The sequence below is a fragment of the Nycticebus coucang genome, chromosome 21, assembly GCF_027406575.1.
Source record: "Nycticebus coucang isolate mNycCou1 chromosome 21, mNycCou1.pri, whole genome shotgun sequence".
NCBI classification, from domain to species: domain Eukaryota; kingdom Metazoa; phylum Chordata; class Mammalia; order Primates; family Lorisidae; genus Nycticebus; species Nycticebus coucang.
This window is the reverse complement of record NC_069800.1, coordinates 407,589-433,121: the sequence shown is the minus strand read 5'-3', so window position 1 is coordinate 433,121 and position 25,533 is coordinate 407,589. Positions and strand designations below refer to the sequence as shown.

Genomic DNA, 25,533 nt, shown 5'->3' with positions numbered 1-25,533 from the left:
GAGATAATAATTACATAAATTAGAGCTAATGTGAGTAGAGATAATTACAGAAGGGTAATTACTCAAATTAGAGATAATGTATGCAAAGCACATCGCATGGTATCTGGCACATAGTTGGTGCTTCATAAATGGAAACTATGATTATCAGGAATCCTCCGACAAGGCAGATATTATCAACATCACTTTATGGATTGGATGATGATAGCACAGAGAGGTTAAGTGGCTCTCTCAGGTCACATAGCTAAGAAAGGTTGAGCATACGCCATAGCCTCCACTTTCACTGACCTGCACAGGCTTCTACAGGGCGAGGTGGGGGATCAGCTGTACCTCTTAGCAATAATGCAGAGAGGCTACCAGGCCTGCAGGAGCTCAAAGTTCACATAGGGAAGAAGAGGCATGAGCAGACAACCTGGAAAAATGAAAGCAAATGGCTATGGCTTGGAGGATGGGCTGGGGAGGTAGAGGTGCACTGATTTATCTCTGCATGGAAATGTCACAGAGAGGGTGACATCCAGGCAGAATTTTGAAGAAAGTCAGTTGGCCAAGCTATAATGGGGGTGGGGGGTGTCATGCGAGAAGGATCAGGGCCGTGAAGACTATCACTGTTAGGCGTGGGATGGATGCTCCGAATTGAAGCAGTAAGAACTGTGCACCTTGGGCTGGGCACGGTAGCTCACACCTGTAATTCCAGCACTCTGGGAGGCCAAGGCGGGAGGTCACTTGAAGTCATGAGTTTTAGACCAGCACGAGCAAAAAGAAACCCTGTCACCACTAAAAATAGAAAAATTAGCCAGGTGTTGTGTAGAGTGTCTGTAGTCCCAGCTACTCAGGAGGCCTGAGGCAGGAGGATCTCTTGGCAGGAGTTTGAGTTTGCTGTGAGCTAGGTTAATGCCACAGCACTCTAGGCAGGACAACAGAGAGACTCTGTCTCAAAAAAAAAAAAAAATACAGGAAACAAAACAAAGCAGATCTATCTGCCTTGCATTGCTTATGTGCAGGGTTGGCGGCGAGAAGGACGGTATAATGTTGCAATGAGCCAGGAAGCCCCAGGCTTAACTTCTTTCACACCAAAAATGCCTTCCTAACCTCCCACAGACTTCCCAGCTCCATCAGGAATCTGTCTGTTACCCTCAAAACACAACTGAACATAATAAGCCTTTTAAATCCTTATGAGATCTCGATCGCTCTCTCTCTCTCCCCTGCCTCCCCGGAAAATAAATTATGGGCAAGAAAATAAGAAAACTAAGGAATTATTTGTGAAGGTATCACAGAATAGAAAAGCTTGGAGAGGCCCAGAGAGGAAAAATAACTTACCAAGCACCCAACAGCAAGAGTTAGGACCCAAAAAACAACCTGTACATGGCTGCAAAAGCTCAGCCCAAGGGCCCCAACCTTGAAAATGCTGTGTGGCAAAAAAGACATAAAAAATTCTAGTGTCAAAAAGACTAAATTTAAATTCTTATCCTGCTGTTCACCAGCTCTGTGGCTGTGGGCAGATTATTGATGGTGGTAATACTGCCTCACGATGGAATATTTTGCTCACTTTGTCACATAGAAAGTGCTCAATAAATACCTATCAAACACAAAAGAGTGAGTGTGTAAGTTAATTATATAACAAAATTAAATAACATTAAAAAATTAAAATGGCATAAATATCATAAGGCTTCTGGCACAAAACAGACAGATAATCATCAGCTAAAACTATTTTAACCCCTACCACATTTCAGACTGTATGCTACAAGTTTGGTGTATATGATCTCATTGGTTAGAAATCAAAGCCTACCATTCATTGAGTATTTACGATATGCCAGGGACTGAGTGCTTTACCTGTATTAACTCACTTAACTCTCTAGTGTGATATTAGTACCCTGTATAATACCCCATGTGTAATCTCAGTGTGACTATCCCTTTTTACAGATGAGGAGATGGAAGTTGAGAGACATAAAATTGATTGTCCAATATCAACAGAGCTAGGAACTGGCAAGGCCAAAGCCAGTGTCATAGCCACACCATAAATGGTAGTGAGGTTCTCTACAAGGGGAAAATTCCTCGCCTCATTTTACAGAAGAAGAAATTGAGGCTCAGAGAGGTGCCCCTTCCCATTCCTGAGCATCTACTGCAGACACTCAGAGGTCTGACAATTAAGTTTGCAAACTCATCCTAGAAAAAACGCTTCACACTTCACTGCTGAATATCACTCTGGTCACCTTTGAGGTACTCCCCTTGGGAAACTATGCACTGACTCAAGTGCCTAGTCCACCCTTTAAAGCAATTTTGGAACTCTTTTTCTGGAATGAGCATCAGAGTTGTCATCATATGATACACAAAATACCCAACGATAATAATGACTGCCACTCAGCAAGACACCACCATATACCAACACAAACACAGCTCTGAGACCCTGATAGACCAAAGTTATGAGACCTTACCTAATTGTCTGTACAGTGCTGCCCAGACAAGTGCATGGTGGCAAGTTCTCGAACTTAATTGTCAGACCTCCTATGATGATGACAGCTTTGATGGTCATGCCGGAAAAAGAGTTCCAAAAATGCTTTTAAGGGTGCTTGAGTCAGTGCTCAGCTTCCCAAGGGGAGTAACTCAAAGGTGACTGGAGGGATATTCAGCAGAGAGGTATGGTAGCACTTTTTCTGGAATGAGTTTGCAACCTTAATTGTCAGACCTCATACATACGTCTCTAAAGAGTCTCAACCAAGCTCCAGCTCACCTTCCTTGGCTTTAATACAGAGCCTAGTCCCAACATCACTCTCTGTTTATGGGCCCCTGTACAGATCTCTAGCTAGAAATAAAAGGACGGAATAACAAACCCCAGTAACCATATGATTGATAGCTGCAGAGTATTTCTGTTTGGCTGCTGCCAACCTGTTCTGTGCTAAGTTAATTCCAAGCCCTAAAACTTAAGTGCCTTCTGCAGAGGCACTTCAGTTCTTCAAACAGAGATATAGGTGCTTTGGGCTGCAAGAATTCCACCTGAGAGCCAGGCAAGGAGAAGGGGGATTCAAGAGTTGAGGCAATATTGGTCCCAGGAGAAAGGATTTCTAGCTATCAGCAGAAATCATGGGAGAAATGACCATGATAAAAATAAAGCTAGTTGAACCCAGGTTTTCCAGCCCATTAGAAGAGAGAGACAGGATTTCCCCAGAGCCAAAATTTGTAAGGAAAGGAACAGCAAAGTTGGTAGGAACCCAAATTCTGTCATGGTGCTGATGAGAAAACTGAGTCCCAGAGATGGGAAGAGACTGCTACAGGACCACTCTATCAGTCAGCTTTTGCTGTGTAACAAACCACCCCAAACACAATGGCATAAAACAGCAAGTGTGTATAATTGCTCATGTGTCTACAGGTCAGCACAGTTCTTCTGCTGTCAGCTGGGCTCACACAGGGGTCTGTGGGTAGTCAGTTCTGCTGATCTTGGTTGGCCTTTCTCATGCACTTAGGGGTGAGTTGTCTGTTGGATGTCTAGATGGACTGGGATGGCTCCCCTCTGCTCCTCATGTCTCTCATCCTCCAATTGCTAGCTTGGACTTGTTCCCATGGTGACAGGACAGGATTTCAGGAGAATGAAGGGAAGCATTCAAGGTTTCTTGAGCCTACATGAGGAAATACCAGAGCATTATGTCTGCTATATTATATCACTAGTCACAAAGCAAGGGCCAGCTCAAATGTATGGTGTGAATACAGAGAAGGACCAAGCTTTGAGACTATTTTGGCCTTTGAGATACTACAACTCCAAAAGAATGGCGATTAGAAATCAGGTCTTCTAGTTCCAGTTCCAAGCTCCAAATGAAATCATGTTCAATGATCCTGTGAGATGGACATAATGGTGCCCATTTTACAGATGAGGAAACTGAGCCTCGGAGAGATGAAGGAACTTGTCTACTATCCCAAAGCTAGGAAGAATAAGAGATAAGACCTGTACCTAGGGCTTGGTGCCTTAGCATATAGAAAGATCAGAAAATATTTCTTCCTCCACACAATGCTTTTGACATATGGAGACACTCTGGAAAGATTCTGAGTTTTCTCAGGGAGAGGAAACAGCCTTTTCCAACAGTAGGAAGTCTTGGGTTCAAGTCCCAAACCTTTTACCTAATGGCTGTGTGACCTTGGGTAAGTCACATTACTTCTCTGAAACTCAGTTTTTTGTCTTCCTAATGAAAATAATAGTGACACTCATCTCTTAAGAATTTTTGAGAGGATGAAACAAAGCCATTAATAGAAGCACTCAGTAAGGGCCTGATACACACACTCCACAATTTACTTGACAGCTGTAATGACGATGATGACGATGATTAATCCCTTCCCACGGCCCATGAGCTCATTATGCCATTACACACATACACACACACAAGGGTTGATTCCTCTGAGCTTGTGGTGTAAGTGGGACTGTAGGAATGATTCTTACACAGGTGCTATCCAGGTAGCCCACCTGATGGATTACCTGCCCCTTCCCTACAGTTTGTAGGAGATCATGGTGGTAACTTGTAAACACAAACACTGGAGATAGGTCCTTCACCACACACACCTGTCTTCCTCCTCACCACCCTCTTCTCAGCTTTGATGATTACAAGAGCAGCTGTGGCAGGGGACCGTCCCCTGTCTGAGGTGGGATATTGCCTTACTGAGGTACACCTACAAGTTCAAGGCATTTGGATGCAATTAGCCCTGACATCTTGGGGAGCCACAACTGCTTGTTTTATGAATCTCTGACATACACTGTGCTCGTGTGCCTACTAACCAACAAGTGTTTATTGCAGGCCCACCACATGGCTAATATTTCATTCAATTATCACAGGTCTGGAGATAAGAATAACTCACACAGATTACTGTTGTACCAAAATACTAATGTGCCCTTACTCCAAGCCACACTCTGTTCTGAGCACATTACCTCTTGCAACATATTTAATTCTCAAAACAACCCAGGAGATTCACACTATCATAGAACTTCTGTAAGTTGACCACCCAAGGGACTGTAACAAACTGGTCAACATACAGAGGTGGTCAGCATGTTCCACTGAGTACATGTAGTGCATGTCCAGTCTATTAAAATCTATCCACTTATAGAGGTGGTCAATGTAGAGAGGTAGTCAACTATGGAGCTTCTACTGTATTTGTTTCCCATGTTACAGATGAGGAAAATGATTGTCCAATGGGGGAAATGCTTAACTGTTGGACCCAGATTCAGACCTGGCTGTCTAATATTGAGACCATGTCCCTTGTCTCCCCTCAATCCTCGTTCACAAAATAGAACTGACTGATCCTGAGGGCAGCCTCTCTTGAGAGTTCTGAGCAGGTGAGCAGGTAAGCAGCATGCTCAGACCCAGGGTGAAATAGAGCCACACTCAAGAAGGCAGAGGGTGGGGTGGAGGTGTAGGGAGCCAGGCAGGAGGCTGAGGGACTGTGGCTGAGGCCGGGGCTGTGGTCTTGTGACAGTCAAAGCCCAGGGAAGACCCTAGAAGCCCCTTGGGGGGCTCCCAGGGAGAACTCATGACAAGCCCTCCAGGTTTCCAAGGGTTTGTTTTTTCCTAGCGGAGTTCCCACCCCAGGTGGGAGCAGATCCCCAGGTGGGGGTTATTGGAGTGTCTTGGCTGCTCAGATGAGCTGCACCAAGGCCGAGCCTTCAGGACACAGGTCCCAACAAGGATGTGGAAGGACTAGAAACAACAGCAGCTGTTGGCATCTGCTAGAAAAAGCCCTCTAATATCTTCCTCCAGCAATTCAGAGCCCTGGGCCCACCTCCCTCTGCACACATGCACGTGTGTGTGGGCACATGCAGAGATACCAGGTACATGCCACACATCACACTCACAGATATACCACACACACCACACAGACATCCCACACTACACATACACACATCTCACGCACAAACCACACCACACACACAGAGACATATGTCACACACACATCACACCACCATACACCACACACAGCATACAAACAAACACACCTCTACATGCAAATCCAACCTCCCCCATTGACTATGCTTCCTCGAGGTTAGCTCTGAGAGGGTTGGCCCAGGGATGTGGAAAAGAGAAACAGCCTGAGCAGCCAGAGGCATGCCCAGAGGAAAGGCACGCCCTCTCTTTCCTTTGGGAATAAGAGGAAAATAGGTTGAAGCGGGGAGAAAGGTGGACAAAAGAAGGAAAGGGGAAAGGCAGTGGGAAACAGCGTCTCTCTGAAACTGGGACTGAGACCAGGTTCCCTCCAGGCTGCAACTTTGAGCATAAGTCTCTTGGTCCTGGCTGCCCAGCGGAGCCTCCTCCAAGGGCCTGAGTCTCCAAGGGCCTGACTGGTTTGAAAGCAGGTTTTAAACATCCCCAGAGATTCTGATCCACAGCCAGTGCTGAGAACCACTGGGAAGGGGGTGAATACTTGGAAAAGAGGAAGGAAAGTATAAGGAAGGAAACTAAAAAACTGTTAATTTTTTATGTTTTCCTTTAGGGAACCAAAGAAATTGGTTTTCTATGCCCTCCCTGCAGCTGACATGGTTTCTTGTCCTTTCTGCCATTTTATCAAATTTAATTGAAACCAAATTAGCACTGGGCCAAAGGGCCCCTTGGAAATTCCATGGTGCCGAGAAGTGCCTGGTGCCACCTGTGTGGCATCATGAAGGGGCAAGGGGCCTTGGTGTCTGGACTTCACTCCTCTGTAAAATGGGATTAATAACATTTTCTCTGACCACCTCACTGTGGGGTTGAGGGAATCAGATGAGAGAATTGATACATAGATATTTGTACCAGAATGTTTATTGCAGCCCAATTCATAATAGCTAAGTCATGGAAAAAGCCCAAGTGCCCATCGATCCACGAATGGATTAATAAATTGTGGTATATGTATACCATGGAATACTATGCAGCCTTAAAGAAAGATGGAGACTTTACCTCTTTCATGTTTACATAGATGGAGCTGGAACATATTCTTCTTAGTAAAGTATCCCAAGAATGGAAGAAAAAATACCCAATGTACACAGCCCTACTATGAAACTAATTTGGGACTCTCACATGAAAGCTATAACCCAGCTACAACTTAACAATAGGGGGAAGTGGGAAAGGGGGGGGTGGGTAGAGGGAGGGGGATCCGTGGGATCACACCTGTGGTGCATATTACAGGGGTATTTGCGAAACTTGGTAAATGTAGAATGTAAATGTTTTGGCACAGTAACTGAGATAACGCCGGAAAGGCTATGTTAACCACTGTGATAAAAATGTGTCAAATGGTTTATGAAGTGAGTGTATGATGCCCCATAATCATATCATTGTATACAGTTATGATTTAATAAAAAAAAGAAATTAAAAAAAATAAAAAATAAATAAATAAAAAAATAAAAAAAAAGAAACTCTAAACAGGTTTTTCTTTTTCAAGGAAAAAACTATATATGTAATTGTATTGTACCCACAACTGCATTTATAGGTTTTGGTTCTCTTGTCCTCCTTTTTTATATCCTAGGGTTCATTTAATCATTATCTCTACTGTCCCATGGAGATCCTAGCTTTAGTGCAAAGTAGTGTTTTCTTAGAAAAAGTCATTTAAGTCCTTGAGCCTCAGATTCCTCATCTGGGAAATGGAGATAAACTCACTTTAATCTGTTCATTTAAATGACATTTATTTCACCTGTGCCAAGCCCTGTGCAGGCTCCAAAGATTGGGGTGAAGAGCATGTATCTTCAGAGAGCCAAGACAGACAGGTGGAGTTTGGTGATTTTATTACTCATGTTCTGTCTTCCAACAACATGCGTCTGGATTCTGGCTGTCCTGTTTGACTAGCTGTTTGAGCTTGAGCATGCTTCTTTGCCTCTCAGTGCCTCAGTTTGCTTGTCTGTGAAATGGGCGTGAACACCTCTTATTTATAATGTTAGTCCGAGAATAAGATGAGATGGTACGGGTAAAGTGCTTAAACAGGTCTTGACCTAGGGAGAGTCTTAGGAAAACCTTAGCTAATTATTAGATAGCTTTAAACACAGGCTGGAGCACAGAGCACAGAGGAAAACCTTGCAGAATTAGTTAGATGTCCAGCAGAGAAGAGAGGGCAGGGCTTTCTAGGTAGAAGGATCCGCATGGACTAAGGCACAGAACATGGAGGCAGGTCTAGGGGGCCCCAGGGGTCTGCTGTACTGGACGTTTGAGACAGCAAAGGATGGGTTAGGATCCAGCTGCAGACCTCCTGGAAGGAAACAGACTTTATTTTGTGGGCTAAAGTGTTGCTATTTCCCTGGACCCGATCTGTTACCAGCTACTTCTCTTTTGTTGTTGTTCTTCCTAAAATCCCCATGTAAATTGGCTCTCCTTTTTCACTTGGCTTACTCTAAGCAAATAATGCCCATGAAATTAGAATTTGATGTGCAAAACCTTACATTTATATATTTTTCTAATTCTCATTTTAATGAATGTGTAAGCATTAGACATTTTAAAATATGTTTGTCTGCCTAAAATTATCTTGTGACTATCACTAGAGGAAGCCTTTATTTATCTTTTTAAGACAGTCTCACTCTGTCGTCCAGGCTAGAGTGCTGTGGCATCAGCCTACATAACAGCAACCTCAAACTCCTAGGTTCAGGTGATCCTCTTACCTCAGCCTCCCCAGTAGCTGTGACTACAGGCACCCTGCTAATTCTTCTATTTTTAGTAAAGATGGGTCTCCCTCTTGCTGAGGCTGAGCTCATATGCCTGACCTCAAGTGATCCTTCCTCTTTGGCTTGCCAAAGAGCTAAAATTATAGGCTCAGACAGTGTGTCTGGCAAGGAAGACTTTCAAAGGCAAGATTTCTAAGCAAGGGTCAAATGTTTGTTCGGAAAGAAATAAAGAAAAGTAAGATAGTTTGCTCATCATTTCTTTCTCCACCCTCTGTAAAATTTGACTCCTGCTCAATAGTTACACACTTCACCTACTACCATCTCCTCACATCCTGATGGTTTGGATTGGAGTAAGGCGGGGATCACCTGCTTGGGGGCGGGGAGGGCAAGGCCCGATACTGCGCTTAGGCATACACTGCCCTCTGCTGGTGAGGAGAAGAATTACCTCACAGAAGAAGAGTGCTGACATGCGTCAAATTCTAATTTGCATTCTATTCTCACCTTTTCCACTCTCTAGACCCCAGTGAAAACAATAATGAGAGTCCTTTAGGCTGTTTTTATCCTTTTTGAAGAGGTAATACATTCACATGATTCAAAATGCAAAGGTACAAAAGGGTCTACTGTGAAAATTGTTTTCCACCTTTCCCCAGGAAACAGCCCCCTGGTGGGCTCCCCTGCCTAGAGGCAACCACTGCAATTTCTTTCTTATGTATCTATCTCCAACTATTTCTAATATTTCAAAAACCGTTACAGAAATCTCTTATCTACCAAAATAAAGCCACCCAGCCTGAGTAACAAGTTTAACACTGATTTCATTGCAGACTCTGCTCTACATGATCAATAATAACAACAAAAAAAAATGAAATAAATGTGTTATGGAGAAATGTACAATGTTTAAGAGACAAGATGGGGTTTTTTTGTTTGTTTGTTTTTATTGTTGCAGTTTAGCCAGGGTTGGGTTTGAACTCACCACCCTCACTATACGGGGCCAGCAACCTACTCACTGAGCCACAGGCACTACCAGAGACAAGATGGGTTTAAAACAGGGAGTCTGGAACACAAAATGACGGCCAGATAGGATGACTCAGTTCTAGAATTCTTTAGCACTGGGTGGTAACAAAGAAATGGTAACTGTTTGAGGTGATAGAATTGATCGTTGCACTTTGCATCCATGTATCAAAATACTACTTTGTACCCCATAAGTATGTACAATTATTACATTTCGATTAAAAATATAAATAATTTTTTAAATTAAAAATTAGAAAAAGAAACAAAGAGTTGTACAGAAAATAATTATTACCTTGGCAGGGAAAAAAAGAGTTGGAAATAACAGGCAAAATCAAATATATGTTAGCAGTGACGTCGTAAGAACACAGGCACACCAGGATTGGGGAGGCAATAAATGTGGCGTTCTCACCCGTATTTGGTTGGTTTTATTTGCAGTTTTTTGTCATATTTTCTAATGTAGGACTGAACCTAGGGAGGCTTCTTGGAGACATGCTTCTGTGGCTTTCACAGGTCTTCGTAGAAAGTGATGGCTCAGACCTAAGGCCTGAGTCTTGGGTTTGATTCTTATGTGACCCTGGATGAGTGGTTTCTCCTGGTCAAGCCTCAGGTTTTTTATATGTGAAGTGGAGATAATCATAAGTCTTAGTTTATGGAACTGTTTGAATGCTTAGTACTTAGTAGGCAGCACTGTTGTTATTCAAAGGATAGAGATGGGTTCCAGGAAATACTTTCCTGGGTTCCAGGATGAGATCAGAGTTTTTACTGGCTGGAGAAAAGCAGGAGATGAAAGAGGCAGCCAGCTGGGGAAGAACTGGGTAGCTCGCCCGCTACTGGCTACTCAGGCCCTCCAAGGGGCTGTGAGGTGTGCCCAGAGCAAGACCCACATGGGGGAGGAGAGGAGGCTGGAGCCCAGTTGGACAAGGCAGTGGGCTAGCCCTGGACTGTCCTCTCAGGCATGCAGGGATGTCAGGTGGTATCAGACTTGACCCTGCTGGTCTTCCTAAGAGCTGAGGGCATGAGCAACAGGAGCCCTGGAGACAGGCAGGCAGAAATCCTGTGGGATAGGCGACAGGGCTGAGGTTTCCAACTTACACCTCAAGAGTAAGTGCTGAACGTAGTCAGGGCCCTGGATGAGCCAAGTCCCCATCCCAAGGCTGGACCAGGTAAGAGTCCGATAGGGTCAGGGCCCCATCCACTCTGAGTGGGAGCTGAGGCCAAGAGCCAGCCACCTGCCATGGGCCAGCACTGATTCACCTGGCACACACTTGGAACAGTGCCAAGCGCTGGGGACACAGTAATGACCAAGATGGGGTTGGGGAGTGCACAGGGAGCTCCTGGTCTCAGGCAGACGTGTTCCACACCACTGCAACACCAGATGCTGAGCTCCTTCTGAGGGGGGAGCACAGAAGGGACTGCAGCCGAGACTCAGAGGGAACATCTGGGGATCTACATGTGAGCGAATCCTGGAAGAACAAGACTAATGGGCAGGCAGGAATTACTCAGGTCTAGAGAAAAAGGCTAAGGAAGCCCTTCAAGGCAAAAGGAAGGTAAGGAGGAAAGCTGCAAAAGAGAGATTGACCAGTAGTGCAGACGGGGTGGTGGTAAAATATTGGCTTAGAAGGGACAGCCAGAGATCGAGGCTACAGGGAGGGAAGGGGATGCAGAAGAGAAATATACAGAGCCTCAAAACTAGGATTAGAAGTTTGCATTCTGCACTAAGATGAGGTGGTGGTAGCTGGTTTTTATAAATTGAGGTGAATTTCACAGGGGGGGCATACAATTTAACGTATATGTATTACATACATTTAGTACATTCACAATGTGGTGGACAACCAGCACCTCTATCTAGTTCCCAAACATTGTCATCAGCCCAAAAGAAACCTCCACACCTATTAAGAAGTCTTTCTCCATTCCCCTCTCCCTCCAGCCCCAGCAAGCACCAATCTGTGACCCGTCTATAAGGATTTGCCTATTCTGGATATTTTATATCAATGGAAAGAATTCTACTATGTTGTATATGACCCTTAGGTCTGGCTTCTTCCACTGAGCATCTTTGGGGGGTTCACATGTATCAGTCCTTTGCTCCTTTTCACGGCAGCATAATGTTCCATTACATGGGTGGACCACATTTTGCTTCTCCATTCATCTGTTGAATAAAGGGATCAGATTTATGTTCTGGGAGGATTGACTTGGCCGCAGAGAGGAGGAGGGCTTGGGGCCAGGTGAGGATGGAGTCAGGAAGCCAGCAGGGAGCTGTCCAGGAGTCCAGGTGAAAGATGGCAGTGATCTGAACAAAGCTGCAGACGATCACCAAGGAGAAAGGGGGAATTGTAGAAGGAGACTCGGAAGCTGGGGTCCTGCCAAGAACCCATACTCTGTCCCTGTGGGAAGCTGAGCAGGCAGGTTGTGGCCTTGGGAAGCTCTCTTGTCCTGCAGAATCCTCCCTAAGGGGATCCCAGTCAGAACAAACTTGCCTGCCTGTCACCACCTCTGCATCTCCCCTTGGTCTGGAAGTCAAACCGACATCCTGATTTTTCAGCGCCTCCCTGGATTGTACATGGCTGACATCTCAATTCAGACCTCAGCAGAAAACCCGATCTGCCCTGTGGCCAATCTCCCTGTGGTCAGTCAGTTCTCCACATTTTCGTCTGAGCTGCTAAGAATGGTCCAATGCTGGGATGCTGAATACGTTCAGCAAATACGTGGATGAGCAAAGAAAGATGCAGGGGCATCTGTGCATAGGGGAAGGGAAACTAAACTGCCAGTATCCGTGTGTGCATGTCATTGGAACCAGTCTGTCCAAAAGGCAGATTCGGAAGGATGCAGCAGAGAGTCACTTCACTCATTCTCCCAATGCCCCTTCAGGTGTGTTCTCTGTCATTTTTCTTCTCAGGGTGAAAGCTGCATTTTCATGGGTCTTCTGCTCATAAAAAGTGCAGTCCAGTCTAATAATCACATAACTCTAAGCATTATTCATTTGAAACTTCACCTTTCCCTTGGGGCTCCCTTGGCTGGGAATTTTGCAGTGAAAAAGGACAAGGGGCTGCTTCTTTCTCACGGGAAAAGGACAGGGGAGCCTCAGTCAACTGCACTGTCATGTTACAGAATGTATAGAATGCTGGGGGGTGGGGGAAACTCTTTTGACAGAGCACTCAGTGAGGGTAAAGTCTCCCGAGCCTGACTACTCTTAATTTTCCCCTTTGATTAGTTTCTATCAGCAAAGTTCTTTTTTTCTTTTTAATTTCAAGTCAACATGAGGATACAAATTTTTAGGTGGCAAGTTCAAGTCGTAGTTGAGCCCTTCGTTTCTAAGGGGAACTATTGTTGGCTGCTCCCTGGAGGGAAAAATAAATTGTTCCCCGACCTCATCAGTCATGGGAAGCTCACTCTCAATACCCCATTTCCCCTCTTTGATCTGCCCCCAGGAAAGTAGGCAGGCCCAGCTGGATTTTACTCTTACTCTTCTCTTGGTGGAAATCAAATCCAGCCTCTCGTCCCTGTGCCTCAAGAGAAAAACACCTGCCCAGTCACCAGGAGTTCCCCTGAAGTGCTCCATGTTGGGGCTGAAGTGAAAATGATACACTTTCTCCCCTCCTCCCTATAGTATCCCACAGCGACAGCTCCCCTGCCCACGCACCCTACCTGCCGGCCTCTTCAAAGGCCCAGTGGATTCATTCCCTTCTCTCATATGGTGCTGGAGGAAGGGTGCAAACTGGAAGAGCTACATCGACAGTAGAAGATCTTGCCATCGGTACCCTCTCCAAGGCCTGCAGCGCTGGCCACAGGTGCCCATTGCCGCACCCCCGGCATCTAGCCGGGGTGAAGTGGCGCTGTCCGCATTATAAAATGCGTGAGTAGGTGGTATGTGCTCCCCGGAGCGAAACCCCCAGCCCCCCTGGTTTGCGACAGCAGCGCATAAGTTGCCTAGCATGCCTTTGTTTGAACGTAATGACTCACGAGGTGCGGCATAAAAGCCTAAAAAACCTTTGCTCTGAAACCTGTCTGTTCAGTTGGATGCCTGATTATTGCCTGATGGTCTTGAGAAACTAAGAATAAACACAGTGACTTACTGATCCACAATTAAACACAGCAAGTATAGCTGTGCTGAACTCAGTGGCTCCAAGAGAGCCTGCACAACAGCACGTCCCTACCATAAATGTCAGTGACTTGAGACAATGCAGGCACGGCAAACAAGATGTTCCAACACTATCACCTCCTGCAGTAAAACTTTACTTAGAAAAACATCTGACTTCACTAATTAGTAAAACTTTACTTAGAAAAACATCTTACTTCACTAATTTTCATATGTAACACAAATCAATAAAGTAGTTTAATGTTTAACAAGCAATTAACTATAAATCAAAATATAGTTACTAATTAGAGTAAAAATACATAGAATATATATAGAAGTAGTCAAACATTATACATAAAAGAGCATGTTCAGCTGTTTTTAAAAAAAGAGATCATAAGAAACTGAGACCAATTACAGAACTAAGAGAAGTTACAAGCCTTGACATTCCTAGATAAGGGGAAGCAACCAGGTGTTACTAATGAAACCACCTCCCTCCAAAAAGAAAAACCTTGAAAACATATAGTGCATGATAAACCACATATGGAGACACAAAGATAATTGGAGACACAAAGATAATTCACAAGCATAAGCAAATTAATGATTATATTGTTTTAACCCTGGAAAGAAAATGTATAAATACCAGACTTAAAAATCAATAAAGTGCAGCTGCTTTGTGTAGCAGTCTGTCAATTCATCCTGCGTCGACCTTTCAATCAACCTGTGCCGTTCGCCCTGAGCACCCTCAGACTGAGGCCCATCGACTGGCGGTCCGCGACAGCTGGCGCCCTCGAACAGGGACTTGAAGGACAGGTGATCTTTCTTTTTCTTTCTTTCCTCTCTTTTCAGATTGAAGGCGACTCTCACCAGGGAGCTCGAGTCCCGCCGGTAAAGGCTGACCGGTTAAGCGTGAGTAATCCGCAGGTTTCATGGGGCTCACATTAGTTAAGGAAGAACGCATGCTCGGTGTCATGATACAGCGCTTGTTAGAGAAAAATGGTTTCATGTGTCCCTCAAAAAGTTGGAGGAGCTTATGCATTTCATAAAACTGGTTAGTCCTTGGTTTCTGGAGGAGGGCTCCCTCTCTCTCTCTCCGATTGGAAGAGAGTGGGGCGCGAGATGCGAGCTTATGTGCAGGAGCATGGGGAGCAGGTTCTGCCCCCACAGGCTTATCCTTTATGGCTGCAGGTTAGGGAACTTTTGGCTGACAATACCTTTCTGGAGGCTTTTATAAGGGAAACTGCTTCGGAGGCTGGAAGCCCCGAAACTAAGGCAGCCCTCACTCATGATGAGGTCTCTCCGGAGGCTTTCAAGGAACCTGAGCCGGCATTGAATGCTGAGGGCGTAATTCCCTCGGCACCAACACTTAAAGAACTTTTGCCGCCGCCTCCACCAGTTAAGGATAATCTTTCTGACAGTGATGAATGGGATGTGGTTGATGAATTGGCCAAAGAGGATGAGGAGAATGAGGAGGTTAATTTTATTGATCACCGCCGCGCTTACCCAGCAGTTCGCATTCCTATGACAACACCCAGACCGGCTTTACGGGCTCCACATTCTCGTGTGCCCCCTTGCCCCCCCGCGCCGGCCGCGGGTTTTCAGGCGGCAGTACGTGAAGCCCGTCAGCAGGGAGATTTTACTTTCGCTTTCCCAGTACGTTTCCCTACTGATGAAAGAACGCCGCCGGTCTGGGAACCTTTGTCATTAAAAACACTAAAGGAATTGCAGCAGGCTGTTCGTACTTCAGGTGCCTCTGCTCCTTATACTTTGCAAATTGTAGAATCAATAGGTAGCTTGTGGCTTACTCCTTATGATTGGCAACAAACAGCCAAAGCCACACTTTCTCCAGGGGATTATATCTTATGGAGAACAGAGTATGAAGATAGATCAAGAGAAAGTATTAAGCAGCACAAGGGTAAGAAAGCACAGCCAACTATGTCAATGCTCCTAGGGACAGATGAGTTTGCCTCTACAGAAAGTCAAACTGCATTGCCCCGACAATTTTTGGAGATAGTTAGTCACAATGCGGTTGCTGCTTGGCGCAAACTGCCTCCTCCAGGAACCAAGAGTACCACTCTAGCAGGAATAAGGCAAGGTATGGAGGAATCTTATCCTGACTTTATTTCTCGCTTAGAAGAAGCCATTAATAGAATGCTCCCACCATCTGAGGGTACAACATTATTGCTCAAGCAACTGGCTTGGGAAAATGCTAACACGCTGTGTCAGGACTTAATACGTCCACTCAGGAAAACGGGCACATTACAGGATTATATTAAAGCATGCATGGATGCCTCACCAGCAATCGTACAGGGAATGGCGTTTGCTGCAGCAATGCGGGGTCAGAAATTCAGTTCATATGTTAAAAATGCTTTTGATAGAGACCCCAGTAATACATGTTTCAGCTGTGACCCCCCACACGCTGTGCCCACCTGTTACAATTGTGGAAAACCGGGTCACATGCAAAAGGATTGTAAGAAATTTACTAATAATAATAATGGTAACAAGACCCGTGGAATTCCCCCGGGTCCATGCCCTCGTTGTAAGAAGGGCAGACACTGGAGAAAAGAGTGTAAATCTAAGTTTCATAAGGATGGGACCCCCTTGTCAGACAAGGGTGCTAATTTTAATGAAGGCAACAAGCCAAAAAACTAGATGAGGGGCATTCTCCCAGCCCCAACCCCAAGGGAGAACTGGCAGCGCTTACTGAAGTGCAGCCTGTCTTGCAACCTACATCTACATTAAATTGTCTACCCCCTGAATTTACTATTCATGACCTCCCACGAGGAACTCCTGGCAGCGCAGGTTTAGATCTTGCCAGCTCTAAAGATGTAATTTTATCTAAATGGGATGGTGTCACTCTCGTTCCCACTGGTGTTAAAGGTAAATTATTACCAGGCACGGTTGGTGTTATATTAGGACGCAGTTCTAATTATACTAAACATTTTGAAGTTGTGCCGGGAGTAATTGACTCAGATACTGAAAACACAATTAAAATTATGGTGAAAGCACTGGTGGAAACTACACAGATTCATAAAGGGCAGAGAATTGCTCAATTACTGTTGTTACTATATGTGCCACTCCCTAACTATCACCTACATGATGCAAGGGGAGAAGGTCAATTTGGATCCACTGATCAGGATTGTGTAGCTCTTATTCATGACTTGTATGATCGACCAATGTTAAAAATAAAAATTGAAGGCAGGCCTATTAAAGGATTAATGGATACAGGGGCTGATGTAACTTGTATTGCAGCCTCTGACTGGCCAAGATCCTGGCCAGTTCACCGAACCGGGTCTTCATTGATTGGTTTGGGTTCAGTTTCTGGTGTTATGCGCAGCACATCTTTTGTAGCATGGGAGTACAAAGACAAGAAAGGCTACATTCAACCATATGTGTTGCCCTCTCTACCCTATACCTTGTGGGGCAGAGATCTTTTGCATGTTATGGACATGAAGTTAGTTACTGCTGATCAATTAAATGATCAATGTTTTTCATAGGGGCCACTGCAGAAAACTATGCCTGTAAAATAAAATGGTTAACAGACACTCCTGTGTGGGTTAGTCAGTGGCCCCTAACAACAGAAAAATTACAGGCATTACAAATTTTAGTACAAGAACAATTAGATAAAGGACATTTGGAGGAGTCCACTAGTCCGTGGAATACTCCTGTGTTTGTCATTAAGAAAAAATCTGGCAAATGGAGACTTTTACAAGATTTAAGAGCAGTGAATACCATTATGGAAGACATGGGTGCCCTTCAACCTGGGCTCCCATCTCCTGTAGCAGTACCTGAACAATGGTCACTTATAATTATTGATTTACAAGACTGCTTTTTTACTATTAACTTACACCCTGATGACTGTCCTCGCTTTGCATTCAGTGTTCCTTCTCTTAACCTACGGGAACCATTTAAAAGATATCAGTGGAAAACTTTACCACAGGGCATGAAAAATAGTCCTACATTATGTCAGAAATTTGTGGCAGCTGCATTGGCAGCACTACGAGAGCAATTTCCTGGTGCTTACATTATTCATTATATGGATGATATTTTACTGGCTCATCCTCAGCTGTCACAGGTGCAGTTTATTTTAGAAAGAGCTATAGAGCAATTAACTAAGTTTGGCTTGGTTATTGCCCCAGAAAAAGTTCAAAGAGATAAGCCACTTAGTTACCTGGGACAATGGATTCATTCAGATTACATCACACCGCAGAAAGTACAAATACGGAGAGACAAGCTACAGACACTTAATGATTATCAAAAGTTATTAGGGGAAATAAATTGGATTCGACCTTTCTTAAAAATTACTACAGGAACTCTTAGCCCTTTGTTTGCTATCTTGCAGGGGGACTCAAATCCGCGTTCCCCAAGACATTTAACTCAAGAGGCTTTACAGGCTTTAGAAGTCGTTGAACAGGCTTTGACTCTAGCTAGGGTTAAACAAATTAATTATCAAAAACCATGGTCTTTACTAATTTTTTCTACTGAATATACTCCTACAGCCTGCCTGTGGCAGGAAGGCATTTTAGAATGGATCCATTTACCACATGTTCAAGCAAAAATTGTTGCAGATTATCCATACTTAGTTTCATTACTGATAGACAAAGGAAGAAAAAGGTCACGAGAATTGTTTGGTAAAGATCCTCATGTAATTATAACTGCTTATAATAAAACTCAAGTGGAACAACTATTTCAAAATAATGAAGATTGGGTATTAGCCTTACAAGGCTATACAGGTCAAATTTTATATCACTTTCCGAAACATCCTTTAATTGAATTTACAAAAACAGTTTCACTTGTGTTTCCTCTTATGTGTTCCAGACAGCCACTGTCTGATGCAATAACTTTGTTCACAGATGGCTCCTCTACAGGAAGGGCTGTAGTTTTCAGCCCAGGTCTGTCTCCTCTTGTTAAGGAAGTAATGCAGGCTTCTGCTCAGCAAACAGAATTGTGGGCTTTAATTGCGGCTTTTAATAATTTCAAGCAGAAGTTTAACTTATACACAGACTCTAAGTATGTTGCTTCCCTTTTTCCAGCCCTCGAAACTGCTCTCCTAACAGGAACCTCAACTATTTTACCTTTGTTAAAGAAATTACAAACTTTAATTCAACAAAGGAATAATCAGTTTTATATTGGTCACATAAGAGGACACACTAACTTACCTGGCCCTTTGGCCCAAGGAAATGCCACTGCAGATCTATTAACACGTGCCATGGTGGCATCAGTAACTGAGGCTGAAGAAAGCCATGCTTTGCATCATCAAAATGCTAATGCATTAAGAAAAATGTTTCATATTACCAGAGAGCAGGCAAGACAAATAGTCTTAAAATGCAAAGCCTGTCCTATTACTCATCATCCTTTGAAATTTGGTGTTAATCCTCGGGGTCTACGCCCCAATGTATTGTGGCAAATGGATGTTACACATGTGCCAAGTTTTGGAAAATTAACTTATGTACATGTCACTGTGGATACTTTCTCTCACTATATTTGTGCCTCTGCTAGAACTGGCGAGGCTTATAAGGATGTTGTACAACACCTGTTTGGCTGCTTTCAGCAGCTAGGTGTCCCTCTTCAACTAAAAACAGATAATGCTCCAGCTTATACCTCACGGGCATTTGAACAGTTTTGTGTACAATGGAAAATTGCCCATTCTACAGGGATCCCTTATAATCCTCAAGCTCAAGGTATTGTGGAAAGAACTAATCAAATATTAAAATTACAGATTGAACGCCTACAAAAGGCTCATAAATATTTTTCTCCTCATCATATTTTAACTCATGCTTTATTTGTTTTAAATCATCTAAATGTTAACTCTAATAATCAAACACCAGCTTTAACTCACTGGCAGCCGAAATCAGCTGCTACATTCCCAAGAGTGCTGTGGAAGGACCTGTTATCAGGCCAATGGAAGGGCCCTGATATATTGCTAACCTCGGGACGAGGCTATGCTTGTGTGTTTCCCCAGGATGCCGAATCCCCCATCTGGATTCCGGACCGGCTCATCAAACCGGCTCCCCCGGAAGATCAGACACAGGAGGCGACGCCTACAACAGATGAAGAGCCTGGCGACACAAATGAAGAAAGTGAAAGTACTATCGAGACCTCCCAAGATCACGTGGACACAGATCAGAACCCTGGTGAAACAAGCTAAACAACTTGTCTTGTCACAGAATAATCCTTTAACTCCTACCATGTATTTTGTAGCTTTCCTATCTCTTATATCTACTCCTAAAGTAGAAAGTGCAGCTTATTGGTCATACATTCCTAACCTGCCACTACTCCACCCAGTGGGCTGGTTAGATCAAGATCCTGTTAGAATTCTAACTAATGATTCCCTCCGGCTGGGAGGCTTACAAGACTCAGAGTCTAGAAACCATGCTGCGGCGTTAATTAACTTCACTGGTAAAGCTGATTCACTGCCTATTTGCTTTACCTTGAGAGGCAAAGCACCTCCCTTTTGTTTACCTACAAGTTATAGAGTATTTTTAACTGATGCTCCAGATCCTAATGATGCAGAAAAGCGTTATGTTTGGGAATATGAGTTACAAACTATTGGAACATTTAATTATAATGAAACCTGCTTGACAGTGAACTGGCTGCCTATTCCTAATTGTAAAGAAAAATATAGAGATAAGAACCAATTCTGGGAATCATCTTTAACTAAGACACCTACTTGGCTGTCCTGTGGGTTTCCAGATGCAGCCAACAAACATTTTCCTATGAATTCAGAAACAATCGTCTGGGACTATTCCCCTACTTCTTGTTATGATCATAATAAATATTTATCGAAACAGTTAGATAAATACCATCAATACCAATGGTCTGGCACCCCTCAACCTATACAGCGATGGTTTACACCTGGTTTAGTTGAACCCATATGGGTTGCCCAGGAAAAGAATAAAACTCAAATACATTATGATTTATTTAGGCTTGTTGCTGCATCCAACTTAATATTAGAGAAGAAACCCGGTATGACTAAACCTACACCAATATCAGTAAAAACTTGTGTTGGATATCCATATGCTTTACTTCTGGCTCCTAATAAGTACTTAACTATTACACAGTTGAAAAATTCCTATCATATAACCTGTACTGCTTGTAAAGTAACCAATTGTCTCACTTCTACTGATTTGTTTAATGACAGACTGTTTAATTCTGTATTAATTGTGAAAAGACCGTCTTATGTACTATTACCTGTAGACTTACAAGATGATCCCTGGCATGATAACTCTGCCTTACAAGTTTTACACACTGTTAATGAATTAATTAGACCTAAGAGATTTATAGCAACATTAATTTTAGGAATTTTAGCTTTAATTTCTATAGTCACTACATTTGCAGTGGCTACAACTGCCTTGGTACAAGAAATACATACGGCTCACTTTGTCAACTCTTTAAGCAACAACATTACTTTGGCCTTAATGACTCAAACCAGCATAGATAATAAACTTGAAGCAAAATTAAATATTTTAGAAGAAGTAGTATTAGCTTTAGGACAAGATATTAAGTTCATACAACATAAACTACAGACTAAATGTCACTCAGCCTTTCAAGCTATCTGTGTTACACCTTTACCTTACAATCTTTCTACATCATGGGAGAAAACAAAGGCACATTTACAGGGTGTATGGAAAGACAATGACATAACACATGATTTACACACCCTTCAAAAAGACATCACGGCCATAAGTGAAGCTCCTATACCTATTACGTCCCTGGATGCATTAGCTCAATCACTGACTAATAATCTTAAAGCCTTAAATCCTGTAACCTGGATTCAGTACATTGTGTTTATAGTCATCATTGGATGTCTGATATTCTGTGTTGTCTTACTGTTACCATGTCTTTTTCGTTGTATGTTTTCCTCCATAAAGGCTGTTCGCCAAGACCTCTTTGAATTACGCTTCATAAACAAAAAAGGGGGAAATGCCGCACCCCCGGCATCTAGCCGGGGTGAAGTGGCGCTGTCCGCATTATAAAATGCGTGAGTAGGTGGTATGTGCTCCCCGGAGCGAAACCCCCAGCCCCCCTGGTTTGCGACAGCAGCGCATAAGTTGCCTAGCATGCCTTTGTTTGAACGTAATGACTCACGAGGTGCGGCATAAAAGCCTAAAAAACCTTTGCTCTGAAACCTGTCTGTTCAGTTGGATGCCTGATTATTGCCTGATGGTCTTGAGAAACTAAGAATAAACACAGTGACTTACTGATCCACAATTAAACACAGCAAGTATAGCTGTGCTGAACTCAGTGGCTCCAAGAGAGCCTGCACAACAGCACGTCCCTACCATAAATGTCAGTGACTTGAGACAATGCAGGCATGGCAAACAAGATGTTCCAACACTATCACCTCCTGCAGTAAAACTTTACTTAGAAAAACATCTGACTTCACTAATTAGTAAAACTTTACTTAGAAAAACATCTTACTTCACTAATTTTCATATGTAACACAAATCAATAAAGTAGTTTAATGTTTAACAAGCAATTAACTATAAATCAAAATATAGTTACTAATTAGAGTAAAAATACATAGAATATATATAGAAGTAGTCAAACATTATACATAAAAGAGCATGTTCAGCTGTTTTTAAAAAAAGAGATCATAAGAAACTGAGACCAATTACAGAACTAAGAGAAGTTACAAGCCTTGACATTCCTAGATAAGGGGAAGCAACCAGGTGTTACTAATGAAACCACCTCCCTCCAAAAAGAAAAACCTTGAAAACATATAGTGCATGATAAACCACATATGGAGACACAAAGATAATTGGAGACACAAAGATAATTCACAAGCATAAGCAAATTAATGATTATATTGTTTTAACCCTGGAAAGAAAATGTATAAATACCAGACTTAAAAATCAATAAAGTGCAGCTGCTTTGTGTAGCAGTCTGTCAATTCATCCTGCGTCGACCTTTCAATCAACCTGTGCCGTTTGCCCTGAGCACCCTCAGACTGAGGCCCATCGACTGGCAGTCCGCGACAGCCCATGATGACTTCCTCCAGCAAGCCCGGGTCACCGGAAGCCTTTCTGCGGTACCACATGGGCAAGCCGAAGATTCAATATACCTGGGAACAGCCCTCAGCCAATAAGGGTAAGAAGTTGGAGGATAAGTACCCCAGCTCCCTCTCCCTCTGGCTGTGTCCTACGCTCTCTCTAAAGGTTCCTGCAGGACCACATCCCAGACGCACTCTGCATCAATTCCGTCTCTTCATCCTCCCGTTTCACTTCCCCACCAGGCACTGCCGGGGACAGTCTCCCAGACAGCCAAACACTCCAGGCTTTGCTTGGCTCTGCTTCTTCTAATCTCAACCCGCAGCCAAGGATCTCCCTTTAGAAAGTGGGAACATTCAGCACCTACTGTCCAGTTCTTAGCTTAGGGGACTGCTGGTGAATTCCAGGACCACAAAGGAAGCTGAGTTTAATAGTCTGTTGCACATTCTTTATGAAGTCAGGGTCTTTCGCCCTCAGCACTAGTGACATTTTGGACTAAGTATTTCTTTGGAATGGGGGCTGTCTTACACACGTGGGATGTTTCACAACATCCCTGGCTTCTACTCAGCAGTGATACCCACTTAGTTGGGAAAATCATGTCTCCAGTCATAGTAAATGTCTCATGGGGGACAAAACTGCCTCTTGCTGGAAACAAGACCTTAATTAGCATAAACAGAAATGCAAAGAGAGAAGAATTAAGATGGTGGTGATGATGTTAGGGTGAGCGTGACGATGACAAAGGCCATAATCATGATGACCATAATAAAACTGGAACATAACAACATAACATCCAGACAACCCAGACTTGTTCTGGTGCTAATGGTGAGTCTGGAATTTGATTCCAAACTCTGTGCATGCCTTCCCTCCTTCCCAAAGCTCAGGACATAGACTAGAAACATTAAGTTCAATTCACAGGCAGAAAAAAAATCAGAAAGACTGCATGCCTTCCGTGAAAGTGACAAAGAGGAGAATCAGACCTCCCTGATTTCCCAGCCAGCATGCTCTTTCCACTGCATTGCTCCTTGTCATTTTGCAGAGAACAAAGAGTTGTGGTACAGTTTTTAAACCAAAGCTATTTGCACCCTTGAAGATGCTGCTGACACATTTTAATCATTGAAATGAACGATAGAATAAAGCCAAGTTGCACACGGTCTGGAACCCACTGCTGCCAGAAGATCAGCTGTGATGTCAGCTTTAAGGAATAAATATCTGCCCTCTACCATGTTTCTCACCAGCCTAATCCGAGACTTTCATGAGTGATTGATGTTCTCATGGTACTCAGAGCTTCAGCGGCTCTTCCCTCGCATAGGTCAAGAGCTGACATCAACCCCAGTGTTTCTGCTGTCAAATAAACTCTCTGGCAGCCTCTTTTATATGATAGCATTTGTTGAGCACCTACTGTGTGCAAGAGAAGGCAGGTGGCAACTCAAGCATTTCAACATAGTCGAGATTTGGAGTCAACTCTCAAGTCAAGAGCAGACAGGCTCGGGAAACTTTGCCCTCGCTGAGTGCTCTGTCTAGATGAAAACTGGCAGGGGGCTTTATCTTGAAGCCATGTGTGCAAAGCAAGCAGACAGCAGTTATTAGGAGAGGCTGTTTGGGGGTAGCTGGGGAATGGGGGAAGCTGATGAAGATTGTGGGAGGAAGGCAGTTAAAATCTCCTCCAGCCACCCATGGGAGCAACTTAACATGAGGAACCATGAGAGGTATGAGAATGTATTGGAGTGAATAAAATGCAATCCCTGTGCCCCAGAAGCAAACCTTCAATAGCATCCTTTGCGTTTCTGTTGTTTTGTTCATACCACTTGAAACACCAACATGGGTAGCTGGCAGTCCTCCTCCCCTCTCCCAGACAAGCATGGCCTTGGATGAAGCTGTCAGTGGGGAGAGCTGCTGTCAACCTGCATCAGCTCCAGGAACTGTGCTCAGGGCCGTTTCCTGGAATGCCTCTCCGCTGGCAATGAATTGCTCAGTCATGCAGCTCTCACTTCAAACCAGTCTGTATCTCTCCATCTCCAGCAAGATGATGTCCTGAGCTTAGCTCTGTAAGCCATAGTCTGGTCCCTGTGGAGCTCGGCAGCTCCCATGTCTACCCCTAACCCTGCATGACTACCTGCCTCAAGGTCCCCCTACTCTTTCTTAAGGCTTCAGAGTAAGAAGCAGTACCTCACCCAGGGAGGCGTCCATGATGTCCTCAACCTGAATTTGAAGCTCTTCTCTGCTCTTACCTTGATCATAATTCCTGCCACAATCCCTGGCTTATGATCTAGCTACATCACTATTCTGTGACTCTCTGCCAGGCAACACAATGCCTAGCATACAAGAGGTGCTCAGAACAAAATGTTAAGGAGGGAGGACAAAGAAGAGGAGACAGAAGTAGAGAGAAAGAAAGAGGGGGGAGAGAACAGAAAAGAAAAGAGCATGAGTTAATGCTCAAGACTAACGCAGCCAAAGCTGAACTATCTGGCATTCTTTCAATCAGATCAATTTCATCAGCACGCCTAGGATGGCCCGCATTGCTGTTGTATATTGAAGTGTTTTCCGGATTATTAACTGTCCATTGTGGCCCAATTATTTAGTGTCAAGGTACTTTCTTGTACTTAAGTCTTTGAAAATGTGTCATTCTTTAATGCTATGAACAGTGATAGCAGGTTTGGGCTTATTTCATGAATAAAGTGCCTCTGTCCCACCCTCTGCCCCTCTTAAGTGAAAACTCAGTTGACTTTGAGGTATTTGCCACATGATAAGTGAAAAGATCATTTCACCTTACATGAAAAGGTGAGTTATAATTAGCAAGCTGTCAGCATGTTCCGCATCAAAGCAGAATGAAAGGCCCATGTCACAACCCAACACGTAGTTGTCGCCCAAGAAATGGTTGT

At 43.8% G+C, this 25,533-nt stretch overlaps 1 pseudogene; it reads left to right on the top strand.

Moving 5' to 3' along the window:
- The window catches only part of LOC128574155 (seizure 6-like protein), a 62,974-nt pseudogene that overhangs the window by 27,992 nt on the left and 9,449 nt on the right, over positions 1–25,533 (top strand).